Consider the following 10,576-nt stretch of genomic DNA (forward strand, 5'->3'; position numbering starts at 1 on the left):
TCTGGGTGTGGGCTCCATGTCAGGCAACCGCAGTCCTCTCATTGAGGTGGATAAAATTGGATTTTAATGTTCAGAAAAATGTGAAGTGGCCCGTAAGCCAGCTAAGTGCCACCAGCTAGGTGGGTCTGCTGGGCCTTCGCCGGGGCCAGGATCTACAGGTGACCCCGGCCACTGGAGCTCTGCACCTTCTCCCAGATGTTGACGTCAGTAGGGGCCGTTTGCCAAGTTCGCTGCCCAAGCTGGACCAACCGGCCCTCCACCTTCTGCAAGAGAGGGAGAAGCGAAAGAAAAACGATCGCACCCTTAAGGATTTCAGGGAAAGGATTAAATGCGGAATCGGGGGCGTAGAGGCCCTGAAGGAACCCTTTTGAGAGCTCATTTCCGCCTAAAAATTCTCCCCCCCAGATAAAGGATCGCGGCAGGCACGGACGGGGTTCGAACCCGTGATCTTCGGTTTACGAGACCGACGCCTTACCACTTGGCCACCGCGCCTGCGTTAGAATGGCGGCCCCGCGAACCTTATCCTGGCGCCGCTCCCGCGACCGGCCCGCGGGCACGAGCGCGGCGCGAGCGCGGCCCCGCCCCTCGGCCCAGCCGGGCGGGGCCTCGCGGGCGCGCGCCGGCGGCTCCCCCCCGCCAAAGCGAGTGGGTGCCCCGGGCTTCGCTGGGGCGGCGTCCCCGGAATCCCCGCTGGCTGCCCAAGACGCGTATCTGAAAGACCAATCAAGTAGGGAGCCTGTTGAGTCTCGGAGTTCAGGGTTCGAATCCCGGTTCCGCCGGAGCTCAAGCGACCTTGTGCGGCTGGTCTCGGGAGCTAGATGGCAGCTAGTGGCAGCTAGATGGCCCCGGAAGCGGAGGAGTAATGGCCCTTGTCAGGATCAGCCGGACCCCGGGGCTGACCGTGTCGCCTTGCTGCTGGTCGCGAGCAGTACGGACATTTAATAAAATAACCCCCCACACTCCTTCCCGCAGACTGCCCTGTTGGCTTTCGGTGTGTCCCTAGTCCCGGGACCAGCAGCAGCACCTGGGGTCTCCTTAACATGCCGCTCCTCGGGTCCAACCCGACCGGATGAATGCAAAATTCTGGGTGCAGCCCCGCCCCTGGGTGCTGCTGCTGTGCACGGCCTGAGCCCCAGCGCTCTCCCCATTCCTGTTCACAGATTAAACGCCTCCTCCTATTCTTATCCCGGTCGACTTCCCCGTCCTCTGCACTTTGATTTTTTCGTGTGTTAATGTGCGCTGTGCTAATCTAATGACTCGTGTGTAATACGGTATAATCACGATTAATACAAGCACGTGTAATTTAATAAACACGAGTTTTATTACTCAACGTGTTGCATAAGATCGACGCATATAGTAAATTATACACCCTGAAACATGTACTAAGATTCATGTGATCATTATGCATGAGTGGGTTACCTTATCCTCTTTAATAGCCGCATGGCTTTCGGCTGAGTGTTTGCACCACAAGGGATTTAATCCGTTTCTGGGAGCTAGACGTTGGGTTGCCTATGACTTTTTTTTTTTTCTTTTCTGCAAGAACATTCTACTACATGTGTCTCTGCTTGCTGGTACCAGCGACACCATATGATTCATAGAGACATATATTAAGAATATATATATTAAGAATGTCCCCAGCTCAACATGCAGGTACAGAGGCAAAGAGGAAACTTCAAAATAACTAAGAAACTGTGTTCCCAAGTGGCTTTAAGGATCAGTGTTTGGGCAGGTGGAGAGAAAAGGCACAGGTATTTTCCCTCCAGACACGGGGACTGCAGCCCTGAGAACTTGCACCTGGAGTGTTTAAGATCCAAGTGCAAATCCCCCAAGCAGCTCCTTAATTAAAAAAAAAAGAAAGAAAGAAACCAACATGACGATCCACACCTGTAATCTCAGCTGAGGCAAGAAGATCTTAAGTTTGATGCCAGGCTCAGCAATTTAGGGAAACCTTGTCATAAAAGCAAACTGAAAAGGGCCTGGGAGGGTATCTCAGGGGTAGAGCCCTTGTCTAACATGCCCCAGGCCCAGGTTCAAGTTCCAGCAACTCTAAAATAAATAAATTGGAGAAAATTTTTAGGATTAAAACACAAGTGAACTGCCGAGGAGTCCGTGACAAACGTTGGCTTCATTGTCCTCCTCCTCTGTTGTTGTTTGTTGTTGGTTTGTTGGAATCATTGTACAGAAGCCGCAGGGACTTATAAAAAGTGGAAAGAAATTAGCAAATGAGGGGAAAATCACAGGGCAGCTGAGCCTAGAACTAACTGGAGGAGAAAGTCAGATTTTAAGAGGTAATTTTTTCAACTTTGTCTTCTGAGATGGAGGGAGGTGAGAGATCAGGGACATCAGGCACGTGAAAGGGCGTGTGCGTCTCCGGGGCAGGCAGGACGCCTTAGATACCCATAGGTCCAGCAAGGTATCTGGCTTTCTACAAGCCCTAAACTGCAGAACACGGGTGCCAGGTGGAGGGTGTAAAGAAGCCCTGAGAGTCTGCAGATCATGGACACCTGGACGGTGGGTCCTCGTGTCCCACGCCCTCATCCCAGAGTGGTGCCTTCGAGAGGGAGATTCTCAATAAATATGGCCGAAGGACTCAACCTGTGGGACTCTCTTCCAAGCAGTCCTGGGACCCTCGTTGGCTGGCACCCTCTACCTGGTTCAGTGGTGAACTTCGATGCTGGCCGGTGCTGTGGGTGAGTTGTGAGGGCACGCAAATAAAAGTGCCCTCATCTCATGTGCTGGGGTGGGAATCAGGGTAGCTGAAGTAAGTGGTGTTTTAAGAGAGAAAGTGTCAAAATTGATCTGGTGGCAAAGCCAGGTGACAGGACGGAATACCTTTGATCTGTTTGATCTGTATAATTGAGTTGCCTCAATATGAATAATTTATGAGCACCTACCTTTCCTTTGTGTTAAAAGGTAGGTACTATTTTTTCTTAAAATACATACATATAGCTTTTAACCTTTCCCCCATTCTTTCTTGCATGTATTTTCCTGTGCCTGTCTCCAAAATAGGAATTTGAGTGCTACTCGGGATCAGACGCAGGGCTAGGGGCTAGAGGAACGAGCTCTTACCGAGCTACACCCCCAACCCCATCGGGTTTGGAAAGGACCTCCTGAAGGTCCACAATCCCTCCAAGCCCTTTCCCCTTCCTCCCTCCCTTCCCTCCTGATGGTTTGTGATTCACCCAAATCCCAGTGAGATGCAATATCCATCTAAAGCGGTTTGGCCAAGTCAGGTTTGCTTGAAAACTCGTTTTCAACCAAGTGTCTCCAGGGTACCCCTCTCAGGGACAGCCTGTGGTCAGCCAGAGCCTCTATCCTGGCTCCCTGGGCCTGTGCTGTGCCCTCCACAGAGCGAGGAGGAGCAACAGGGGCCACCCCAGTCTACGTGGGGGCACCTGTGTTTTCTCAGTCACATCTTGGTCCAGCTCGGAGTCTGCTGGAGATTCCCACTGATGGTGCGGTGCCCCACAGATCTCAGTGAACACAGATGGATTGATTGGGTGGGTCTGGGTGGGGCCCCGGTTCTGCCTATCTAACCTCCCCAGGAATAGTAGTGCTGCTGGTTTGTGACCTGGCTTACAGAACCTCTGAAGATGGTTTCAAGTATTGAAGTTTTTGCTCATGGAAGTGTGTGTGTGTGTGTGTGTGTGTGTGTGTGTGTCAGGGACTCCTCAGGCTTTTAACTAATACACTAAATTAAGGCTTAATTTAAAGTGAGCCACTCACAGAATCCCAGCCCCTGGAGGCAGGGACTGCCTTGTGAGTGACAGTTTAGCTCTCAGACACAGCTGTGAGGAGGCCGGAGAGCACAGGCTTCTTTTTGGTGCTCTTCTGATAAATTCCTTGATTTAGGGCCGGCTGGTAGGCACTCCTGAGTTGAGTGGTGTAGGGCAGGGAGAGTGGGTGACCTGGGGCTGGGCGGTGTCGCACTGTTTAACGTCCTACCAGAAACACGGGGGGGGGGGGGGGGGGGTCCAGGCTCCTCCCATCCTGCACATCCTGCCTTTTCCAATTTTAGCCGTGCTGGAGGGCATGAGGTGTCCTTGGCTGCCTCTGCCTTTTCCTGGTGACTAATGTTAAGCACCTTTTCAGGTGCTTGTCGGTCATTTGTTCTGTCTTTTGTGCTGTTTCCACTTGCTTCTTTTGCCCATGTTTATAGTTTGTCACTCATTATTGAATTATGAGTGTTTTTTTTTTACACTGGGAATACAGGTTTTTCAGGTATTATATATTATGAATATTTTCCCCCAGTCTGGTAGTTTAACATTTTATTTAGAGACAGGGTCTCACTGAGTTGTTTAGGGCCTTGCTGAGGCTGGCTTTGAACTCATGATCCTCCTGCCTCAGCCTCCTGAGCCACTAGGATTGCAGGTATGCGCTGCTGTACCTGGCTTTTTTTTTATTTTTTAATTTTCATTTTCTTAATGGTGTCTTTTGAAGCACAGGGAATTTAAGTTTTGACAAATTCCTATTTATGTATTAATAGTGCTAGAGGTCGAACCCGGGACCTCCTGCATGCTAGGCAAGCCCTCTACCACTGAGTTACATCCCTGGATCTTTTTTTTCCTTTGTTTTCTTTTTTGCCCCTTGCTTGGTGCTGGTTCATCAAGGTTGCAAAGCTTTTCTTCCAAGTTTTCCTCTAGAATTTTTCTCGTTGAATGTTTTACCCTTAGATCTATGATCCATTCTGAGTTGATCTTTGTGTGGAGGTAAGACTAACGGTCAGGTATTTTTTTTCCTCCATGTGCATGTCTACTAGCTCCGGCACCATTTGTTGAAATGACTGTCCTCTCCCACTGAATGGCCTGGGCACCTTTGTTAAATTCCGCTGCCTGTGCCTGTGGGTCTGTTTCTAGACGTGGTGTCCTGCTCTGTGCTCTGCAGGTCCATCTGGATGCCCATTACAGTCTCATTATTGTCATCTTTACCCGAGGACCCAAGTTTTGTAAACCTTCCAACTTGATTCTTCCTTGGCAAAATCATTTTGTCTCTTCTCCACGTTTTGCATTTCCATATGTTTGGGAATCCACTCATCAGGGGGGTATGAAATGCCTGCTGGGACTTGGGCTGGGATGGCCTTGGATCTACAGGTGAATTGGGGGGAAATGGGTGACTCGACAATACGGTTCTCCTCTTTGTGACTGTTTCATTTCCCAGTTGTTTGCTGCTGGTGCTGAGACGTTGGTTCTGTTTTTGTTTTGTCTTTGGCATTGCATTATGTGGATTTCCTGCGGATTCCTCCCCCCACCCCCAGGGGAGGAAAATAGCTTCCTTTTGGTGCTGTCTAGGCAAACCTCCCTGCCATGTGTGGTCCTGTGCTGGCCTCTGTAGAGTGCAGCAGAATGTGCTGCCTGTGTAGCCAGGGACCTCCCAGCCTGGAAGGAGGTGATGATCGTTGGCTCAACACCCCCAGCAAATAATGGTGACCATGCACAAAATGTTACTAAGACAAAAAAGTCCACTTTTCTGCAGAGACATGGCAGCTGTGTAGGGCATCCTGGTGCCACCGCGTCCAATCAGTCTTTGAATCTCTCACCTTGGAAAGAATCTGTTTAAATTGGTTCATTCCAGAACAAGATCAAGTTGGCAGCTATGAATAATAAAAAGGTTTTTTTTTTTCTTTTTCCTCCTCTTTCCTTTTTTTCCCCCCCTTCCCAGATAAGCTCTAGAAAGGTCAACCAGATTGTCTGAGGTACAACATTAGCATGCTGCGTGGGCCACGGTTGCTGTATATAAGGAGTGGCAGACAGTAACAGAATAGAAAGGTATTTGTTTTATCAATCCTGCATGTAGCAGAGAACTCCCTCCCTCCCAATCTTTCCCCCCTCCAAGATGACAACTGTTTTGAGTTTATTTTGTATAGTTACATATCTTTTTTCTTTGCTTTTGTGTGGCCAGGTATTATCTATAGAAATGGGATTATTTTACCCACAGATGGTATCGCATTGCATATATTTTTTTCCCCTTTCCATGCTTTATTCACACAAATCACTCAATACAGTTTCACTCTATAGGTTCTTAATCAAGAAAATGACAATCCTTAATGCTAGGCACTGCAATAGACATAATCAACTCACAGCAAACAATTCTAGATTAATTAATTCACAGCAAACAATTCTAGATTAATTCTAAGCACTGCAAAACACTTAATCATGATAGGCTAATGACAGACATTCCCTCTGCATGCTAAGTTCAAAAGTCTTAAGCCTTAGGCTTTATGTCCAGCAGATGCACACTCACTTGGACTGTGGTGGCCAGTCCGGAACCAAGGCAGGCCTTTCCTGGTGAGGAGTGGACAAGCAGTTGAGGAGGAGGTCATAGGGAGGAGTTGGGCTCTCGCCAAGGCTCAGATGAGGAGGTAGAGTTTGAGAGCAGTGAGGATCACGCGGAGGATCAGGAACGATGACAAGGGATGGATGTCGGTCCTCACCAGGCTCTCCAGCTCCAGTGCATCCTTGTTTCAGCTGGCTGAATCCCTGTTTGTTTGCTCTATTACTTATACTAAATTTGGGGTGTTTTTTGACCCCCCCCTTCAATCCTTATCCGCTATCACTGGATTTCTCGGTGATATCATTTACCCTGGGGTCATTTCTCATACAGCACATATTTTTAACATGTCGTTTTTATTTTACAACGGATTGGAAGGCCAGTGGGTTCCCCGTGGCTCTAGTTCATTCCCCCTTCGCTGTGTTCTCATCCATTCGGTGACTGGACCAAGGTTTTCAATGGTTCCCCTGTGGCCGGCCACCTAGGTTGTCTCTGGTGTCTTCACTGCAGCACATTCTATTACGCGCTTCTGCACATGTGTCTCCATGGCCTGTGTGGAGAGTTCCTGAGCTCCGGAATCGGGGCTGGCTTCCTAAGGTAACCTCTCTGTCTAGGTTTCCCAGCTTTGAGCCACAGTTCTGTAACTACTGCTAATGGGTGAGCCAGCTGGCGGTCAGTCCCAGGGCTGGGGGACAGACATTTGAACTGGTTGAGCCTCATTTTTAGCTTGTGTGGGGTTGGGGATGGAGGCAGAAATAATCAGCCCCATACTTTGTGTGACAATGTGGTCGGGGCTTCCCAATGGGTCGACATGTGTTATGGATTTTGGTGTATTGGTATTAAACCATGCACATTCCTTTGGTTCTTTTCAGTATTATGAGCTTGTAACAATATACAAATGTTAAAAATTGGTTCCTTCACCTGTATTGACACTTCCTGTAAATTGCTATGAGCATCTCACATGATGGTGTGTTTTTCTTATAGGAAAAAATCATTTATTTTCTTTTAGGTTTATTAATATTATGTAATATTTCAAAATCTCAAAACTTATGTTGTCCAGGGAAGTTATTTTGATGGATAGGAAGGTAGATGGATAGAGACCTTTTTCTAGACCTTGTATTTTAAGATCATGGTTACATAAATGACACTTGATCTTCCAGGTTGCAAGATCCTGGTTTGCATTTCTTTTTAATTTTTAATATTTATTTTTTAGTTTTCGGTGGACACAACATCTTTGTATATGGTGTTGAGAATTGAACCCGGGCCGCCCGCATGCCAGGTGAGCGCCCTATCGCTTGAGCCACATCCCCAGCCCCCTGGTTTGCATTTTTAAAAAACCAATATAAAATGTTGTTGAAAAACTTCCCAGTAACAAGCATTAATTGATGTATGTGCTCCCCCCCCACCTTTTCAGCCTAGGTGTCAAAGCTCTATATTCACAATTAAAGATGGAATATATGTGCTGAAATTTTAAGTGACTGTTTAAAAATGTCATCTCCTGTCATCAGACACCAATTATCACCTCCCCGGCTCTTGGTGTGGGAGGTGATTATTCCCAGGGCGGTTCTTGGCAACCTGAAAAGATAAACGGGTGGAAGAAAATGAAAACAAAATGTGCTGATTAGTTTGCTTAGAGCCCAATACGTGCATACATATATACACACACGTATGTGTTATATATAAAAATATGATAAATAATATATCATAAAATACACTTACTGTATATATTTTGCATTTCCCTCTTGTTGCTCTGTTTGAGTGTAAAACAGGTAAAAATGCCAAGCGGGAAATGTGACCTTTCCCTTTTTCCTCCTGCCCTATGGATGCATTAGTGCGTTTATGGATCTGTGAATAGGAGTTCATCAGCAGCTTTTCTTGCTGCTCCTCATGGTTCTTGAGAAGTGGTGGTTGTGTCCTCTGGGACAGTCTCCATGGCTTGTTGGACGCAGGGCTCGCTGCTCTGGAATGGTTTTTCTTGGGTGTTTAAGCTGTTGCTATTAAAATAACAGAAGGAAAAATTTGCATATGCTTACAGCCAGACCTCACCTTGTCTCAAACAAAACCCACCAGTTCCATCTGGGCGCTTAACCACTAAGCCACATCCAAAGTCCATTATTATTATTATTTATTTTATATATGACAGCAGAATGCATTACACAGCCCCCTCTTATATTTTATTTAGAGATGGGGTCTTGCTGAGTTGCTAAGTGCTTAAGTGGCTGAGGCTGGCTTTGAACTCAAGATCCTCCTGCCTCAGCCTCCAAACTCTTCATCTGCTTTTGAAATCCTTTCCTTACGCACCCCCCATTACCTGCTGCCTTCTGTTGCTGTGGGCTCATTGTCACAGCTGAGGATTTATGTGACTGGCGTCCAGCAGCGGCTTCCCTCTGCCTGGTGCTCTGTAACCAGCATCAGTATCTCGAGGCCCGTCTACTATTGGATGCTAAGAATCCGTCCCTTGCTGGAGCCCAGTGGTTTGGCTGTGTGAGTTGCTTCCAGTGTCTGGCTGTCACACGTCACAGTAGTCTTATTTGTAGGTGCAAATGTTGGACACATGGAGGTTTCGCTGCCCTGGGGTAGATACGGCGGTGGCATGCCTGCGTCACACGTATAGCTTTTTAGGAAATGGACGGACTGTTCCCAAGTGGTTGTACCATTTTACATTCCCACCTGCAGTGGAGGGCCGTCTGGCTCCTTCACGCCCTTGTCCCTGCTTGGCCACTGTTGTCTTTCAGCCTTTCCCATGAGGGTCTAGTGGTGTCAATTTTCCTATCTCCAATAACTGAGCGTTCATGTGTAGATTTTCCTTTATCTTTGAAGTCTCTTCAAAGGCTTCATGCATTTTATGAGGTTGTTTATTGAATTTCAAGAATTCTAGATCTTAAATATGCATCCTTACTCAGTTATTATTCATAAATATTGCATCCCCATCTCTGCTCTTTAAGTCTCTTAACGGAAAAGCAGTTAAAATTTTGTTAAAATCCAGTTTGTCAATTTGTTTTATGGATGATTCTTTTTTGGAATATCTATGAAATCTTTGCATAACTCCAAGTCCACAAGGGTGTTTTCCTCTAGAAGTCTTAGTTTTAGATTTTATATTTGGGTTTATGATCTATTTAGTAATTTTATATATGAGGATTTGAGTTGTGAATTGACTCTCAACTTTTTTTTTTGTATAGAGATTCATTTAATCCATTCTCTTTTGATGAAAAGACCACGTTTTCTCCACTGAATTATCTTTGTACCTTGGTTGAAAATCGGTTGTCCACATTTCTGTCTCTTTTGGACTCTTTTCTTCCATAGGCCTATTTGTCTATCTTGGCTGACTTAATGGCCCGTTGTACTATGTCTTGAAATCAAGTAGTGTTGGTTTTCAACCTTGATTATTCTAAGTTCCTCAGCATATCCTATTGTATGGAAATCCTAATGATTTCTACAAATTGCCTACTGGCATGTTGACTGGGATTTTGTTAAATCTGTAGATCAATTTGGGGAGAAATGAAGTATTAAGAATATTGTCTTTCAAACCAAGAACATCATGTTATTCTCGAGTTAGGGCTCTTAAATCCTCTTAGCAGTATTCTGTGGCTTCCAGTGTACTGTACTGATCCTCCCTATTTTTGCCCGAGTTATCCTTATGTATTTTGTGAGTGTGTGTGGCGCTGGGGATTGAGCCCTGGTCCCTGTTCATGATTAGCATATGTTTAACTGTTGAGCTACACACACCCTCTGCCCTTCTTTATGTTTTTGATGCTACTGTAAAGTATGCTACTTTAAAAATCCTGATTATTCATTGCTAGTGAATAGAGAGATGATTGATATATTTTGTTATTATATTGATCTAGTATTCTGCAATCTTGCTGAACTCTTAGTTGTTTTTTTTTTTGGTACATTCCTTTGGATTTCTGCCCAGAAATCCAAAGGAATCTGTGAATGACGGTCTGTTATCGTCTCACCAGTGTGAATGTCTTTTATTCATTTTCCTCCCACTGTTGACCAGATCTTGAAGGATCCCGTTGAGCAGAAGGACTGAGGTGACACTCTTGTCTTGTGTCTGGCCTGTGGGATCGAACCCACACATGCTAGGCCAAGCGCTCTGCCACTGGGCCACAACCCCAGCTCTGTTTTTATGCTATTTATGTGTCTATTGATCATGATTTTAAAAAGAATTTTAGCTCGTTAATATGAAGAATTATATTGGGGTGGGGGGGGAACACACACAAATGTTAAACCAACCTGCATTCTTGCAGGTAAATACCATTTGGTGGGACTGGAGTAAACTTTCTCTCTATTGTTGGATTGACTTTGT

General features: G+C 46.1%; 1 non-coding gene across 1 annotated transcript; it reads right to left on the reverse strand.

Moving 5' to 3' along the window:
* Positions 1-420: 420 nt before the first annotated feature.
* Trnat-cgu (transfer RNA threonine (anticodon CGU)) lies at positions 421-492 on the reverse strand. Its single transcript has one exon. It is a non-coding gene; the product is annotated as a tRNA-Thr (tRNA).
* Positions 493-10,576: the final 10,084 nt, after the last annotated feature.

This window comes from Marmota monax, unplaced genomic scaffold (assembly GCF_021218885.2).
Source record: "Marmota monax isolate L192 unplaced genomic scaffold, Marmota_monax_Labrador192_F-V1.1 WCK01_AAM20220418_F8-fsc00035, whole genome shotgun sequence".
Classification (NCBI taxonomy): Eukaryota; Metazoa; Chordata; class Mammalia; order Rodentia; family Sciuridae; genus Marmota; species Marmota monax.